This window comes from Rattus norvegicus, chromosome 11, assembly GCF_021556685.1.
Source record: "Rattus norvegicus strain SHRSP/BbbUtx chromosome 11, alternate assembly SHRSP_T2T, whole genome shotgun sequence".
Taxonomy (NCBI): domain Eukaryota; kingdom Metazoa; phylum Chordata; class Mammalia; order Rodentia; family Muridae; genus Rattus; species Rattus norvegicus.
Genome location: NC_141544.1, coordinates 91271576 through 91289803, shown reverse-complemented (window position 1 = coordinate 91289803; position 18228 = coordinate 91271576). Strand labels below are relative to the sequence as shown.

The 18228-nt window shown below is 49.6% G+C and overlaps 1 protein-coding gene across 10 annotated transcripts in view; it reads left to right on the top strand.

The window, feature by feature from the left end:
* St6gal1 (ST6 beta-galactoside alpha-2,6-sialyltransferase 1) overlaps positions 1–18228 on the top strand; it is a 126505-nt gene that overhangs the window by 28753 nt on the left and 79524 nt on the right. For 8 of the 10 annotated variants that reach the window (XM_087575469.1, XM_087575476.1, XM_087575470.1 and 5 more), the window contains exon 2: positions 1231–1373. The gene's annotated coding sequence lies outside the window, so the exon portion shown is untranslated. Of the gene's footprint in view, positions 1–1230; positions 1374–12383; positions 12601–18228 lie in introns of those variants that run through there. The other 2 variants (XM_087575473.1, XM_087575481.1) reach the window with 2 other exon arrangements.

The following is an 18228-nucleotide window of genomic DNA, read 5'->3' as shown; positions in this document are numbered from 1 at the left end:
CTTTGAGGGTTTCATAAAATTTATGGTAGGGCACTGCACAAGGGTCACAGGGGACTCAGGGATACACACATATTATGTAGCCATTAAATGGTACTAAGGAACTTTGTGAAGACTCACATGAAACGACACCTCACCCATTACCATCTTTATAAAAAAAATCAGGCTGATAAAGATAAGACAAGAATCAGAAAGTGATGTGCTTTATAAAATGAGGTATGCTCTGGCGGGAGGGGGTGCCTTAGTGGGGTCCGTGCTGAGGCATTTCCCTGAGGTATCAGCCATAAGACAGGTCTAGTGTTAAAGGAAGTTTATTTGGGAACTGGGAAGGGAGTAGAGGCAGAGAAAGAAAGGGCACAGAGAAGGACAGAAAGAAAGAGAGAGGAGAGAGAAAGAGGGAAGACGGCAGCTAGGATCATGTGGCGAGAGAGAGAGAGAGAGAGAGAGAGAGAGAGAGAGACAGAGACAGAGAGACAGAGAGACACACAGAGACAAAAGATGGAGAGTCCTTTAATACATGAGCCAGGCTTGTACCTGGCTGTTGCTAGGTGACTGTTGGGTAGAGCCTAGAGGAAACGCTAATAGACAGGGTATTCCTATCCTGTGTCGTTTTCTTGAGTACAGCAGCAATGAGTAACTTCTTCTTTTCGTTTAAATGTTACACATTTTAAATGCACAAATAGAATCTAAATCTCTCTGGCACAAGCTCAACTGCAGTTACTTTAAAAATTCACACTCAGTTGTAGTCTATGGACTGAAAATTCATGCCCAGTCTGAAATGCTTCCAGAATGAATGAGAACTTGCATTCACGTTTGTAGCAGCAGAAACAGTATACTCCGGGTGGGGAGACTGAGCAGGTTTGCTGAGATCAACAGAACCGCCTGCTTTGTGTGGATCCTGGCCTTGGGCTGGATCTGAGGATGTCTTACCTTGCCTTTTTCCAATACTAATATTGAGTAACATCAGGATTCAGTGGCTTTGATAAAGTTTTACTTTTCTCAATTTGTTACTCAGACTGGGCAAAAAACAGGTGGGCAGGGATGAACAGATGGCCAGCTTAAGTCATTTGGGAAGAGGCTGGCTTCTTCCCCGGGAGGAATGCGCTCTGGGAAGGACTCTGAGGTGGGAGCTGCTGGGACAGGGTGGAGGGAGCAAGGGTGTTTGTGGGGGAGGGCGTCCACTCCCACATTGTATGCTCGGGCCTCAGCTCACACTCTCACTCTTCTCTGCAGGCAGGGGTAGAGCCAGCTGTGCCAAGCTCCACAGCCAGTGGCTGAGAGAGAAGCAATCAGTGCCCCGGAAGTCAACTGAAATGAACTGGCCCCCTTGAGGCTTCCCCAAATACCTGATACCCACTTTCCAGCCCGATGCTGAGGTAAGAACATCCAGCTCCAAGAAGAGGGCACAGTGGGGGAAAGGTGATGGCGCATCTCTAAGACTCGGGGAGGAGGGAGTCCTTGTTCTTAGTCCCAGTCATTGGCTCCCACGTCAGCTACACAGAGGCAAGGTCACTGGAGGCCAAAGGCTTTGATTTTAGCACAGGAACTTCTATTTTCTCCACTGCTAAGGAAATTTGAACCCTAAAGAGAGTGAACTAGATCCTATGGGACATCCTATATGAATCAGATCAGCCTTTTGAGTTGGCATCTAAGGTGCAACCTCAATCCAGCCCAGAGACGCAAAGCTATGGCAGCAGACTGGCCACAAAGACTGAAGATCGTAGTCTATTTCAGACCCACCCTCTCCGTGGCCGCTTAGAGTTTTCATTTGTGTTTAAAATATAAACCAAGGGGCCGAAGAGATGGCTCAGTGATTAAAAGCACGTGCTGCTCCTGCAGAGGCCCCGGGTTCAGTTCCCAGCACCCACCCAATGGCTCACAACTGTAACTCCAGCTCCAGAGGGTCTGACACCCATGACCTCCCCGTGCACCTATGGGTACAAACACGTGATTAAAAATAATTGAGACCGGGGCTGTGGATTTAGCTCAGTGGTAGAGCGCTTGCCTAGCAAGTGCAAGGCCCTGGGTTCGGTCCCCAGCTCCGAAAAAAAGAAAAAAGAAAAAAAAAAAAAGAGAGTGAACTTATCCTCAAGGTAAGAAGACTACAGAGAACTCAGATGGATGCTTTTGTGCTGTTCTGTACAGGAAAACAAGCTTCTGGGGAACACATCCATGTGCCCACTACCCCCCACCCCCCACAATGCACACGCCCTAACCCAGGAAATACAGATGGCAGGCGTTGTGCAGGGAGCTTATGGCAAAGCATCCCAGGAGGTTTATCAAAAAGACTTTAACAAACTTAGATAATAAGTACTCCTAGGACATTTGGAAAAAAAAATAAAGCAGGATCTAAAACCAGTGCTCCGTCAGGGTTCCTCTTAGACAAACTACTGCAGGATGCTGGGGCCTTCTACATGGAGGTGGAGGGGTGAATGATCCACTTCGAGGGGCCAGGAGAGCTCGCTTCTCACTTACAAACTCTCCTGAGCTGCTTCTAGGTAGCCAGGAATTTTTTTTCCCAGCGTGATGTTTTTATTGTTTTTCTGGGGGCAATTTCACAAAATGCACTCCAATCACATTCACTTCCTAGTCCTCCTAGGTCCCCCTACCCTTGTGACCTTCCCCCAAAAGAAAGAAGAAGGAGAAGAGGAGGAGGAAGGAGAGGAGATGAGATACAGAGTCTGATTGTGTTGCCCATATACTCACTGGAGCATGGTCAAGCTCCCAGAGGCCAGCCTCTTAAAGAAAACCGAGTCCTTCCCTATCAGCACCCAGCCTGAAGCCAATTGTGAAGAGCTTCACGTTAGCATCCTTACCGTAGTTTGTTAGAATTCTCTTCAATGGCTTCCTGTCTAGACTCTTTCTTTTGTTTTTCTGGGGTGGGGTGGGGGGTGGGTGCCTGAGGGTGGTGTGTTGGGGAGGTGAAGGTGAGGTTCAGGGAGAGGGCGGGAGGAGAGAGGTTGTCACAGAAGCCTTCTTAGTCTTCTCAACTTTGAGTCTGCAGCACCCAGGGGTTTTACAAACTGGTTGTTAGAAATTGTTAGAAACAAAGCACTACGACCAAAAGCCTCCAAAACGAGAGGAAATAATACAGACCAGTTTGCAGCTTAGAACTGACCATTGTGGGAGAGTGTCGCCGTTGAAATTGGAGGAGCTACAAAGCAGGCTTTCTAGATTTTTCTTTTGGTGGTGCTGAGGATCAAGCCTAGGACGCCCATGCTAGGCAAGTGCTGTGCTAAGTCTCTCTCCCCCTGTGAAGACAGGGTGTTCAGTAAACACAAGCTGAGAGCGGTCTGTTCCCAGCGTCTCCTGGGTAGCGGTCCGAGTTTGCTACATAATGGCAGTCTGATACTGTGAGGCTCCTTGCCTGACTGACGCAGGGAGGGAGTTAGGCCACCAGAAAGCCTTGACTTATTGATGGAGAGAAACTGGCTACATTTCTTTCTCTGACTGACATCTCGGGATGTGTTGTTTGTGTGTGTGTGTGTGTGTGTGTGTGTGTGTGGTTCTGAATTATTGATACCCTTTCATAACGGCAGATGAAAATCCTCCATTTACTGACCAACATCTGGGGTGCATTTTCTTTCTGGAAGAGTTGAGAGGCTGGACAGAGAAGTGTGAAAAGGAGGGTTCAGCAGTGGCAACACTAGATGTGAAAGCCAGGACCTCAGCTGGGGCTCATAATCTCTGAGGGAGGGAGAGGGTGACTTCCTACCAAACATGAAGTTTCAACAAAAGCCTCTTTCTCTCTTCAAGGCCTTGCTGTCAGCAGATTAGAACTAATTACATTAGCATAATGGAGTCCTGGCCCCCTTCCTTCTCAGTCTTCTGGTTACACTCCTTGCTCGCATGTCCTTTGAAAACAGGGCTTAGGGACAGGGTGACATTCCACTTTCCTTTTGCGGGTCAGGGATTAGAAAGGTAGGAAAGCTCAGCGGTCAGGAATCCAGACCACCTAGCAGCTGGTGGTCAGCTTTTGAGGTGAAGCCATGGGGTGTTCTGAAGGAAGACGTCGGAATTGGGAGGGGCCTGGGCCCCCGGGGCTGCCTGACCCCTGAGCTTTTGTATGTAACTAGCTATGGAACGTGTCAGCCCTGCCTCTGTCCTTCTCAGGCCTCCCCTGCATGGTTACCAAAGCCCCAGTACCCTTCGGACGGAGCCTATAGTTGTCCTGGATGTAAACCTCCTTTCTCCACGGACTTGGTTTTCCTTCTCGGTGCTAATGCAGGTGGAGAAGGTTTTACTCTAAGGACTGGGGAAATCTTGAGCACCCATTCTCTCTGCTCTGTCTATGCGCCCTCTTCTTACCTCTGCACCCTCTGGCACTGTGCCTGCACCCATGTCTCAGATAGGGAAACTGAAGCTTGGCTATCAAAAAGCTCCTCTCAGAGTTGCCAAGTGCCCTTCACAGCAAGTGGTCATCGGCAGGGTTCCCAAGCCAGCGCCTGCAAGCATTTCCTCCCCTAAGGGAGTATCACTCTACTTCAGAATGTGGAATGCTTGTGAACAGGGGCCATGGAGTTTGAACATCTCCCAGGGGCTCTTCCTTGTACTGTGAGAGAACATCAGCTCTGGGAGCCTGTGTTTCCTGCAGCTTGTCCACTCGAAGCCCCAGGAGACGGGCGGGCCCCCACTGTAACCTCCCAACCGTCCCTGCTGACTAGAAACAAGGTTTCCCTCTCCTGAGTTCTCAGATTTCTTTACAAGGGCATGCATGTTTTGTGATTGGAGGTAGGATCCACGTATGGGAGAAAACATAAGGCACTTTGTCTTTCTGAATCTGGTTACTTAGCTCACCACAACGATTTCCAGTTCTACCCATTCTTATGGTTTTTTAAAAATGGCTGCATAGAATTCTGTTGCGTAGATAGACCTCCTTTCTTTGTCTTTTCCTCAGTTGATGGGCATCTAGCTGGTTCCAGCTCTTTGGTACTGTGAAGGGTGCTGCTGTATAACATAGATCTGTAAGACATTTTTCCCCCTCCATGGCTCAGTCCATCACTAGGGGAAGCCAGTGCAGGGATTCAAGGCAGGACCCTGGAGCTGATGCAGAGGCCACGGATGCAGAGGCCATGGAATGGGTGCTGCTCACTGGTTTGCTCCTTGTGGCTTGCTCAGCCTGCTTTCTTACAGAACCCAGGACACCAGCTCAGGGGTGGCCCCACCCTCAGACAGCCAGGCCCTGCATGTCAATCATCTATCACAATAATACCCCAGGATTGCCCATACCCCAGTCTACTAGGGGCATTCTCTCATTTGATGTCCCCTCTTCTAAATGACTCTAGCATGCGTCAAGTTGACATAAAACAAGCCAGCATCTCATGTGTTACTTAGTGTGTTCATCATAGACCAAACCCTTCGAACTAAGGTTAGGGGTCTGGACACCCTGGAATATACCTGCTTGAAAGACAAGCTGGAGGTGTATAGCTCTAGCTGGCAGGAGAGCCTATATCCTATATGGTCTTGTTTCCAGAATGTTCCTCCCCTTATCCTTGTTAAATCTGTGTGCCCAAGGCTGGGCCAGAATTTCTTGCCCAAGCAGGCTGGGCTATCTGGCTGCCATGTAGTAGATACTCAGTAAACAGCTGCAAAACCAGATCAAAGTCTTCTTGCCTGGGATATTTTTTGAACAGGACTCTAATAGCACGAGAAGGGTTGAAATGAAACCAAGAGACTTCCATAAAACAAAGAGAACAATCACTGGAGTGAATGGACAGCCTGCAGAGGTCTTGGCCAAGTATACCTCAGGCAACAAATGTTGTGTCAATGAGTGTGTCAGTGAACTGAACAGGCAGCATATATATTCTAAAACGTTCAACATCCTTAGCCATCAGGGCAATGCAAATTAAAACTAGGTTGGAATTCCATCCCGCCCAAGTGAAGAAAGCAAACAACAAGAAGTGCTGGTGAAGATGTAGGGAAAGGAACCATAATTCACCACTGATGATGTGCAAACTGGCGTAGCCATTGTTCAACCCATATGGAGGTTTCTCAGCAAGTTGACATAGAATTACTGTATGTATGTATGTATGTATGTATGTATGTATGTATGTATGCATGCATGCATGTATGTATGTATGAAGCTATACCTGAAGGGGTCGGTCAGCACACCAGAGAAAACCCTTTCCTCCTCAGGCTGCTTTTGGTCATGCTGTTCTACCACAGCAAAGAAACCCTTAGCCAGTGCACATGGGGAAGAGGGGCACCTGAGGGGACAAGGCAGAGTGGCCAGGGGCTGTCTAGAATGGCACCACCAGATGGAAGAGAGCTCTGCTCTGACTAAGCTGGGGGTGGTGAAGTCCTGGGGTGCGGTTTCACAGGGAATCAAGACTTCTTTTGACTGTGACGGCTCGGTTCCACAGGATGCTCAGAAAGGGCTCTTTTTGCCTCCTCCCTTGGAAGAAGTAGAGACCCAGAAAGGAGGAGGTCTTACTTATTGCTCAGGAAACAGGAGTCTGGTCTCCTGACTGACCAGAGTCTGTCTCATCAAATCTTCCTGGCCAAAGGGAATGCTGGCCCGGACGCTACACTGCTGCCTTCCTGTCCTAGTTTGCAGTGAGCTTTGCTGCTGTAGACATTTGTAGCAATGACAACCCAGGATGGGGAGGTGACATCTTAGTTACCAGAGATGTGACCCCTCATCTCCCTGCCTCCCCACTGCCTTTTGTTCAGTGTGTGCCTCTGTGTCTGCTTTTGCTAGGATCAGCCACCAGGGCTCACGACACAGAGACGTTAGTGCTCAACCTTGGAGATGTTGGGTGCTTGAGCTGACTTGATGGCAGCTGCAGGTCCCCCAGGCCCTGGAGGCTTTCTGATCCAGCTTCCTTCTGTAACAGATAGGCTGCAGGGTTCCTACCCCTTGTGGAGACCAGTAGTAATTTGCATAAGGCTTTTCTCCTTGAAGCCGATTCAGTGGGGGACAAAACACCATTATTATCACACTCCCTCCACCTTTACCAAGGAATGATCGATAGATAACCGACCTACCTATGTTTAAACTGCGCAGCATGGAGGAGTTTTGGCATATATATCTGCTTGTGGATCACGTCCGTGCTCACAACCCATTGTGGGCTTCTCCACGTCTCTTCCTGTGCTGTATTCTTCCCTCCCGCTCCTTTCTGTCTCCCTCCCACCTCATCAATGGCCATTCCGTTTCTCCTCACCACAGCGTGCATTTCCTAAGACCACAGGAAGCTGGGTTTCTGTGGCATGCACCCCCTTTCCTCCTGTGTCGGTCTCTAGTGTGTGAAGCAACCATTTCTTCCTTTACTGCTAAAGGGGCGTGGATGTCCCAAGGTTTCACCACGCACATTTAGGCAAATATTTGGATTGTTTTTAATTTGCGGCTATTAAAGTCACTAAGCATTTGAAAAGCGTAAGAAAAAAAGCAGTCTTTGTGTAGCCCACAAGTAGATTTCTCTTGTGAGAAGCCATGACAGGGACCGGCTGTGTGGTTTATGGTAGGTCTGCCTTTGCTTTTCAGGAAGCTGCAAACTGTCTCTGAGATGGCACTGCAGGTGCTCTGACTTCTGGTCGATCCTTGTCTGTGGCAGGTTTTGAACCCTGAACCCCGGGAACCAGTGGCCAGGTGCCTATTTAACATATCAAAGCGGAGAGTGACTGCTGGGTTCTTCCTGGACCTCTCAGCCCCCTCCTGGCTTCCTACCCTGAGTTCTCCAGCTCAGGGGGCTGGGCTGCTCTTTTGTAAAATCCAAGTATTTGGGTACCTGCTCTCTTTGTACTTCAGGCCTCCTTTCTGGCTGCTGCATCTGGTTCTCCTGCTCTTCCCTCTCCCTTCTCCTCCCCGCTTTCCCACAAGGCAGAGTTCAGTCTGGCCACGTCCTCTGTGGATTCTCGCAGATGTCCCTGCCTCTCCTCCACCATAGCCAGCCAGGACCAGCCATTTTCTTTTTCTTTTTCTCTTTCTTTTTCTTTTTCTCCTTCTTTTTCTTTTCATTCAGTGTGCCAGATTTAGTTTTAGCCACTTTCACCGCGATGTCCACCTTGAGGTGCTCGGGTTTCCTTCCAGGTTCGTGTTGCTCCACTCTTTTCACGAATGCCCGGGCTGTCTACGTATTCCCTTCTATGACGTTTCAGCTCGAACCTCCGGGCTTTTATAAAAAGTTGCAGTGAATTTCATCCCATAATTCAGTTGAAAGATTTTCTTATGTGTTCTATGGACGGGACTTTATCGGCTAGGTTTATAACCATTTCCTCAAGTCCCGAGCCAGTCACGGAGCCGGAGATAACCAACGAGAAGCGTAGTAATTCCAATCTGAGTAAGTGTGATGCACATCCTGACAGGAGGAGAGCGGCAGTCCCGAAGCAGGAAGTGTCTTAGGGGAGAGTGACGGCTCCACAGGAAGTCAGAGCACAGTGGTGGAGGGTAGACAGCGGCTTGAGTAGAAGCTTGCTCACACCACACTCAGAGCTATGGGCGTTTGGATCTGCTTTGAGGACCCCGGGGTTTGGAGCACACGGGTGTGGTCTCTAATCCTAGCGCTCCCTGATTACTGGCTGGGCACTCCTGTCTTTAAATCCATTTTGTTTAAAAAATAATTACAGAATCCCAAGAAAGCTCTACAGGTGGGTCGGAGAGATAGAACACAACTGTGGTTTCTCCAGTGGCTCCATCTTGCATAATTACTGGGTGGGGCGGGTGCCTGAAACGGCTGTGCTGAGCGTGGAGACCAGTATGACCACCAATGCAACTGGGATTCAGAAGTGTTCCCTAACCACGGAGCACCTCTGCCTTTGTCGTTGCACTGGCTCCTCCCTGTTCTCTACCCAGATACTTGTCTAACACAGCACACAATCTTTGAGATGCATTTTGGACACTCACTTTAAAGACCCTCAGGCCCACTGAGGACGTTGAATCCATCCCGAGGTCTCTCTTTTTCATGGCTGAGTACTATTCCACGGCATGGCTGTTAGCCACCCTAGCCTGTGTATTTGTTATCTGTTGCTGTGATAAAATACCATGACCAGAAAGCACATTAAGGAAGACAGTTTATTTTAGTTTGTGATTCCAGAGGGTTGGAGTTCACACTGGTAGGGATGGCATGGTAACAACACTGGCAGGGACAGGAAGCTGAGAGGTCACATCTCAACCATACAAAGGAAACAGAGTGAACTGGAAGTGGGGTAAGCCTGTGAGCTCTCAAAACCTTCCCCTTGTGACAGAAGGGTCATTCCTCCTAAAGGTTCCATAATCTGTCACCTGGGACCACGTGTTCAAACACCTTAGCCGGCCGGGGACCAATTTCTCATTGAAATCACTATAGCCCTTCACCCATCGAAGGATATTCTAATTACTCTCAGGCTTGGAGGTGCTAAGAATATGGCGGATGCCAACAGTCACAGGCTTTTGTGTGAACATGAGCTTTCTTTTTCTCTTTTTCTCAGACAAGTGCGCAGGACTAGAAACAGTGGGCTCCATGGCAAACATGTCTAATTTTTAAGAGACTACCAGAATGTTTGGTAGAGTGATGGCCCACTCCACACCCTCCACCCCTCCCTGACCACTTCGGGGGGGGGGGTGCTAGTTTGCTCTTTTCAGTGCACTACCAACTGCTGTGGTAGCTCTCCTTATCACCCTGCTTGTTCTGACAGAGACTGACTGCCACTGTCCCGTCCACCCAGTCTTAGTTTGGATCTGTCTGCAGGTGCAGCCTAGTGTGCCCTCCGGTGGGGAAGCAGATGGATCTAGTGCTGGCTTTCCTCTTCCACTGCGTCCAGAGCTGCCCTGGTCGTGCTCCTTCTTGGTTCGTTGCCCTGGTTCATTGTTTCTGGGTGGCTAAGGAAGAGGCTATTTCACAGAACTGTGTGGTTTTCCAGGGAAGACTGTCTTTTCCTTTTCTCCAAGATGAGCAAACAGCCCCAAGTACTTTTCACTGTGGTCCTACTGCCCTTCCCCAGTACCAGTGTACCAACATCTATCTGTGCCTCTGCCACTGGCCCTGGGAGCCATTTTCTCAGTGTGTTCTGATTTGACAGTGCCAAGGGCAGCTGTCCACCTTCAGGCCCAGTGTTGTCACTCCTTCTGCTTGCAGGCAGGTCGGCAGCTTTTGCACACTGGAGAAAGAACATAGGCGATGTGCTCATGTTATGGGCACCGGGTTTGCCCTCCCGTTCCCTCAGTTCATCGGCACCACAACTGTAAAATGGGCATAATGTAAATATTTGTACCTAGAGAAGCAGGCATGCAGAAAGGTTTTACAGCTAGCAAATAGCTCTAGCATTTGCAACCACCAGGACCGCAGCAGCCACCCAGTCCTCCTACTTTACCTGAATACTAGCTAGATTCGTGCCAAGACCTACAGTGTTGAGCACCTTGCTGTGCGTCTGTGGCGTCACAGGCCTCCCCCTAGGCATTCACAAGGGAAGAGAATTTGCTGTCAGCCTTTCCTGGGGCAGAAACAGTTTGTGTGTTTTCGATGGGAAACGGTCGATGGGAGTGAACGAATTTCTGGGAGAATGGAAGCTTCCTTGGAGACCCGATAGGACTCACTCTGCACAAGTATGACTGGAGCTTAGGTTCCAAATACCATGCCCATCTGCGAGACACATTGTGTTTCTGAGCCTGCCGCTTGCTCAGTGTCCATTTGTACATGCCCGGGATGAAGGAGGGTGGTGCAGGACCCTGACTGTGGGATAGCATGTGACCTCACTAGGGCTAAGATTCTCAGCCACTGGCCTGGCTGAGGTAATCTTGAGTGTAGACTGCCATCCCATCCCTCCCGCTTCTGCCTATCAGGAATGGCTGGGAAGGGGTGTGGACAGTTTATTCTGCCCAGTCTGGGTTTTGGTATCCTTCCCTTTGAGAAAGGTAAGAGTTAATAGCTTTTCATGGGCAGAGAGGAGGGTAGATGGAGGGAGTGGCCCCAGGGGAGTGTTCACTCTTTCAAGGATTGGCTTTCTCAAGGCGAATACTTGGTACGTGCCTGTCTCTCCTTCAGGTGCCTGACATGAACACACGGGGCAGGACTGCTGGAAGACATCTGGATGTATGCCTCACCCCGGCTATTCGGGGAAGCATTCCTTACTCATTTAGTGCACATCTTGGGTCTGTGTCAGGCACCGTGAGCACGTGAGCCTAGTCTGCACCCTTGCATGTGTTGTCTAAAGAGAGAGCCATGAATACTAAGACCAGCAAGTATGATGTCACACTTGTGCAGGAAGCTCTGATGCCATGTGAGCGAGCTGTCTGAGAGATAGGACGCTCCTTCAGGAAGTGGTCTCGCTTCCCGACCTGGGGTTTTAGGCCTTAGCTGTGGGTGATGTTCAGGAAGGTTTTGTGGTTTGTGCTCAGGTGGTGACTTGTAGCCAGACCCAACGCCTTGGCCATTCAAGACCTTTCCTCCTCGACAAAGATGCTCTACAAGGTTACTTATGTCCAGCCTTTCGCCTTCTGGTACCCATGGGTACTGGAGGACTCTGGAACTGTGCCTTCGGGGGTAGCCATCTTTTTCTGTTGTGGAGTGTGCTTATAACTCTGTTCAGCACTCCGCTGGATCCAGAGCGCCGCCATGATGGCTTAGATCGTGATAGAAAATTTTCAAACCTCTTGGCTGAGGGTGCAATTACTTGTCCATGAAAATAGCCCAGGTTAGAAGAATGATCGAGAGAAGGCCAGGGTGGGAAAACCTTTTTGTATCAAACCTGAAGTGAGTCAGTCCATCCCAGGACTCACATGGTACAAAGAGAAAGCCGAGTTCTGCAAGTTGTTCTTTGGCCTCCACACAAACGCTGTGGCACGTGCGCCCACACATATATTCACAAATCAATGCATAATAAATAAACGAGTGTGGAGGGAGAGGGAGAGAGAGAGAGAGAGAGAGAGAGAGAGAGAGAGAGAGAGAGAGGTTTTGATGTTTTTAAAAGTAAATTACTGAGTTGAGCAGCCATTGCTACAATCCATTATTGGTCAGATGAGAATATTTTTATTCTGTATGAGGTTAGTTCTGTGCTTCCAGAACTCATTAATTAATTAAATTGTCCACTGAGAGCCTGCTGAAGCCCACAGTTGGGTTAGGGACAAAACCGCTTTTCCGAAGCTCCCCAGCTTCTTGCTGAAGACAAGCTTGGCCTTGACTTGGCTCTCTGGCTCTCCGGTGTGGGGCTAGGGGAGCTGCAGGGCTGGTGTGTGTTTTTTTTCTCCTCCATGATTGTCACTTGTAGAGCAGGTAGAGGCTTTGTATTTGCTGTCCCTTGAGGTGTTCTCCGTTACCGGCTCTGCAGTGATCTGGTGCTCCCGCATCGGTAAATAGCCGGAGGCTTTGACAGGCCTGGATGGATGATCGCTGGAGGAAGGAGATGGCTGAGCTGACTGCAGTGCTCAGATTTGATTGACAGGTGGGATTGGAGACCGGATATGTGACGTCAGCACACCTGGCTGGGGAAGGTGAATGAAGAGCCAGTGGCCAGGGGCAGGGCGAGAGCGTTAGGGGCTGTGGTGGATCAGTTTGGTGGCTGGGGAGCAAGGTGTATACTTGACCTGCCAGGCTGAGGAATTTCAACAGGGTGGATTGAACATAGGGATTTTTTTGAAGTGTTGGAGGCACTTTTGATTCTTCAGAGCTAGGGAGACTTCGTCTTGTACAGGTAAGGCATTTGACGCGGAGACTGGTTAGGGGGCTGTGGTGAGGATCCTGAAGGTAGGTATAGTTCTGGGTTCTTCCTCTTCTCTTGGAGTGCCTGGGTGTCTCGGGCACACTGGCTGGGAGAGGACAGGGCAAAGCTGCTGTTTACCAGGTTAGGGAGGGTAAAGTGGAGTCCAGTCTGGATGAACAGGATCCCGGTCTGGTTGGGAGAGTGTGTGTGTGTGTGTGTGTGTGTGTGTGTGTGGTGTTTGTATGGTATGTGTGTGTCTGTGTGGGTATGGTGTGTCTGGTGTTTGTATGGCATGTATATGTGTGTCTGTGTATATGGTATGTGTGTATGGGCTGTGTATATGCTGTGTATGTATGGTGTTTGTATGGTGTGTGTGTCTCTGTGCATATTGTGTTTGTATTGTGTATATGTATGGAGTTTGCATGGTGTGTGTGTGTGTGATGTGTGTGGCTGATGTGTCTGGTGTTTGTATGATATGTGTGTGTGTGTCTGTGTATATGGTGTATGTGTATGGGGTATGTATATGGCATGTGCGTATGGTGTTTGCATGGTGTGTGTCTGTGTGTGTATGGTGTGTATGTGTCTGGGTATGTATGGTGTTTGTATTGTGTGTGTGTGTCTGTGTGTGTGTGGTATGTATGGAGTTTGTATTGTGTGTGTATGGTGTTTGTATGGGGTGTGTGTGTATGTATGGCGTTTGTATGGTGTGTATGCGTGTGTGTGTGTGTGTGTGTGTGTGTGCATGTGTGTGTACACATGAGCTCTGTCTGTCCCATTGAGCAGTGATGAGTAGCACAGAGAGGTTTTCCTGAGAGTGCTCAGCTGTCCCCACACAACAGAAATCAGTGAGGGGGACCTGGGAGGCCGGGCCCTCAGGGTTAGGATCAGGTCCAGATAAGCGTCTGCTGTCTATAGGTGCAATCTGAACATACACAGCTGAGTGAGTTTCTCCTCAGTCCTGAGTCCTACATGTTTCCCTTGCCCCAGCCCTGCTCTGGTCCTGGAGACAGTGGTAGGGAGGAGGCTGGAGAAAGCCTTGGTCCTCCAGGCTCTAATACTGCAGATGCGAGCTGGCTTAGAAGAAATTCCCAAAGCTGCATGGGGCTCACTCTTCTCCCTATCCTGAGGCAGCCCGAGGCAGCCCTCCCGGGCTCCAGACCACAGATCAGAGCCAACTAATACAAGGTGCCCAGAGACATGGCCAGTGGGACAGTCGGGATCAGTTTTGTATCTGAGGATGAGAAGCCCATTCGTGGGGAACCTGCTGTTTCCATGCATTGCCTCGGGGTGATGGATGATGTTCTGCATACCTCACATTCTTAAGTGAACCTTTACACCATGTGCCATCATTCCACATCTTCCTGCTGAGGGAGCTGAGGGAACTGAGGCAGAGAGGGAGCGAAGGGTTGGTGTCAGTTATGCATCGACTGCAGTGGGGGCTGAGCTTGGGCTTTCTTCCTATATACTGCACCCTACTTCAGTTTCGGTCCTTCATGAGTGAGTGCATTGCTGTCTTAGGTACAGAGACCGTAGGGACAAAGGACATGGAAGTCCTCTGAGCCTCCACCCCACGGTGCCCTCCCACGTCTTCTGTCTCAGGCAACTGCACCGTTGTAGTTTGCTGTTGCTGGGCCAATAAACCACAGGGCTGTACTCCCGGCTCTTGCCTCGGTAGCATTCCCTTGGGAAGTCTACTGGTGAGGGACCACTCAAGAATGCCTGTGCTTGCGCCCCTCCCTCTGACCCCTAGCTATTTCCTCTAGCCTCCCCCAGGGAGCCCTAAGTCCCTCCAGATAAAGGTGAGTTACTCTGGCCACCCCTACCCTCAGCCCCAGGGAGAATTTTGACACAGTGTTTCCACTTGTCATTTCAGACTGTTTGCCAGAGTTTGCGGAAAAAGGCCTGTATTATTAATGCCCTCACTGGGAACAGCTGCGCCCGCCCGCCAGGCTGTCATGTGAGACTTCTGAAAAGGACTCAGTGTGAGGCCTGGAGATCTTCTGGATCCCGTGGGTCAGGGGAAACTTGATCCTGTGGAGGCTGAGAGCAGGGCGGAGGAGGGGGTGTGCAGAAAATATTTGGAAGCATTCTTCTGTCTCCCATAGAGACAGCAGCCTGTGCCTCTAGGTGCAGACTCCACCTGCTCCCCGGTGGGGTTCTGAAGCCTCACCGAGATTAAAAACAAAGACATTAGTAATTAGCAACAGAGAGGCGTGGCTTCTTACAGCATTCACTTTGAATGAAATTAGGGCTCAGAACTGGGCTCTGGATGCTGTGTGTGTGTGTGTGTGTGTGTGTGTGTGTGTGTGTGTGTGTGTGTGTGTGTGTGTGTGTTTTGTTCAGGTTCTTTGTGTGTGTGTGTGTGTGTGTGTGTGTGTTTTGTTCAGGTTCTTTTTGGGACTTTGGCGTCTCAGACACAGGTTTCTCACGTTGTCCCTGTAGCTGTCCCTGTTGCTGAATTTTAGGGTGAGTTCCTGAGCCCTAGCAGCCTGGGAAGAGAAACAGAGATTGTAGTGACCTCTTTCCTCAAGTCTGTGACTGGTGCTTCACATTCCACCAAGCTCCTCATGGTTTTGACCAGGGGTTCTCAACCTTCCTAAGGCTGCCGCCCTTTAATACAGTTCCTCATGTTGTGGTGACCCCCAGCCATGAAAGTAGTTTCACTGCTACCTTGTAACCGTAATATTGCTACTCTTATGAATCGTAATGTAAACATATTTTTGAGAAAGAGGTTTGACAAAGGGGTGGTGACCATGGTGTCCGTGCTTGGAGTGGAAAAGCCACAGATTCCTGGCCAGAGGTCTATGTTCTCGAAGCTTCCACAACTCTGACCCATACATGACCCAATCTTTGCCTTGCTGTCTGTGGCTGGCCTTTCCCTTGCTCTGTTTAGTAAACCGTGCAACCTTACCTTTTCTAATTTCCTCTAGCAAAGGGAGCGGCACCTCAATTCGTAGTTCTTAAGGCTTCACATAGTTTCTCACCCAAGAAAAAAGACCTGTTTATGCCCAAGCAGCAGAGGGTAGATCCTATTCCTTCCTGAATCCCCGGGACTTGGGCCACATCTGTGTGATAGAATGATTCGTAAGTTGCATACTAATTTGTGAATCAAAACTGAACTACTATTAAAATCCTAGGCTGAGTTGTTGAGAAAGAAGGGAAACTGTGGGCTGGTTGATCTGAAGGCCAGGCACAGTACTAAAACCTCTTCCTTAAGCCCTAACCTGTGGTCCCCAGTGCTCGGCCCACTAAGGGTCATAGCACGGGAGTGCAGAGAGGGCAACACTGCTTCACAGGTCTTCCAGGAGAGGAGCCCCATGAGGCAGGGCTAAGTACAGGCTTGGAGGAAGAGTGAGAGTCTTGAATCTTCCACGGGAGTTCTGGGGGAAGCTGTACAGGGTGGGTAAAAGCTGTGGAAGCCCTAGGCAAGCTTCCTTTTTTCCTCCCTGAGGTGCACAGGGGCACCTCTTTGGCTGTGCCACTCCCTAAGAGCAGCCCCTGAGGAAGCATCATGAACTGTGTCCAAGGCTCCACTTGGAGCCAGTACTGCTTATATAGGCCGTTCTACCGCGTTGGCGTTGGCATCCAGCCCAGCCACATCCCCTTACTGCTGAGGCTTATGGGAAGTCCTCGTGTCAGCCCTTTTCGTAGTCTGCAGTTGGCCAGGTCTGAGTTTAAGTCCTGTTCTCAGACATGGCTATTGTGCAGCACTGAGAAGAGCAAGCTGAGTCCTGAGGCCCAGGGCTGCAGCTGATTCTGACGAGAGTTTTTAGGAGCTGGGCATTGTGTGAGGTGGCACGACGTGACCATTGCCTTTTAAAGGTCCCCTATAAACAAGTGCCGGTGACACTGTGAAGTCATACATGCCCACTTAAACTCCGGCGAAGTTAAGCTGCCCAAAGTAACGTGAGTAAATGACTAGGCTATGGCGAGGACCAGCCGTGCCGCTCCTTAACTACAACGCCATTGCTTGCCAGTAGTCCAGTCTTAAGCCTCCCTCCCTGGGTTTCTTATTAAAAAATGAACCCAGCTGGGAAGGAGGGAGGGCACCCTGGTAATAATAGCATCCCGGGTTTTAGAAACACTGTTTGGTAACTTCTTGCCTGTAAAGGTGTGGCTCAAGGCAGGTCCCCATGTAAGCCAGTGGGCTGTGATTGAAAATCAACTTTACCGTAAAAGGACGTCTTTTAAAAACTCGTCAGTCCTAGGACTTCATCTCAAAGGGGATAGAGATTCCGGATTATCAAGCTGTCACTCTGTTTGTGAGTAGTATGAGCCGTCTTCCCTATCCCTTAGGATCAGGCTACCGTGATCTGAGGGTGATGATCAGGAAGCTAATTCTGCAGCCCCTATTCTATGCATGGCCTTCCCCCCATGAGGCATGCCCGGGTGCAGCCGGTGGAGCAGTGTGCTAAACGAGGGCTCATGACATCTCTACCAGAGAAGGAGGAAGGTGTCAGACATTCAAAGAGAAAACGAATATAACAGTTTATTCAAGCAGCTGGGCGTCGCTGCAGCCAGTCAGGCAAGCACATCTGGGTAGGTCAGGGTAGAAGACCCTTTGTGAAGGAGGGGTATGATTGGTGACATCAGTGTTTGCAGTTCAGTGTTTGCATTAAGCAGGATTTTGGTTCGCTTACCCAAGAGCTCCAGTTACAGAGGTAATAGCAGGTTTTGGCCTCTTTGCTTTGACAATCAGTCAGAGACTGCAGTGAATAGGTCACTTCCCACTGTCACCCATTGCTTCATGTGGCCCGAGTCTGCCCTGACTCGGCAGGTTCTGAGCCTCTGGTTGAAGCCCTGGCACTAGCAGACTCAAGCACTTCGTTCTCCTCAGTGATTCTGACAGACAGTGCCTTTCTAACTCATCTTTGTTTTGAGTTTTTAAGGGTCATCTTCTGTGTATTTCATTACAGAAGATACTTAGGAGAATTTCCTCATCAGACTCTGGAGAGTGCTTGACTTCCATCTCCTACCCTAGACCATTTTATGTTTCCTACTGTAGACTTGAGGAAACTCAGCAAAAGCTTCCTATAAAATAGGAACGCTGCAGAAGGTACTGTTGTAGCTGGAAGAAGTCCAGGGAAGAGCATCTTGGGACATTTCCATCCCAAAGATCCAGGATTACCTGAGAGTTAGGATCCATCAGCACTTTTGCTCTGAACACAGATAGTGCGCTGGGCCCTTCCTCATTTAATCCTCAAAACAACTCTGTAATCCTGGTCATGAAATCCCTGCTTTACAAAGAACTTGAGACTTGGGAAACTGACCTTGGCTGCCCTGGGCAACAATGTGATAAGTGACACTAGCCTTCACACTGAGGTCTCTGTGGCTCTGTGGCCCTGCTCATGCCATTTCCTGGAACATTTCTTGTTTCTTTGAGTGAGAAGGAAAGAAAGAATTAGTTGCCCTGATTGGCATGAGAGAGTGAAGCTGTGAACAGATTGGATTTGGGGTTGGGGGGTGGGGTTCCATGTTCACACTGGAAGTCATTCCTGTGTTTGAAGTGTGGGTAGGATGATCGCAGCAGTGGTGGAGGGCTGGCATGTGGTGGAATGAGAACGACCCCCATAGGCTCATAGTGTTGGATGTTCTATCCCCAGCTAGTGGAACTACTTG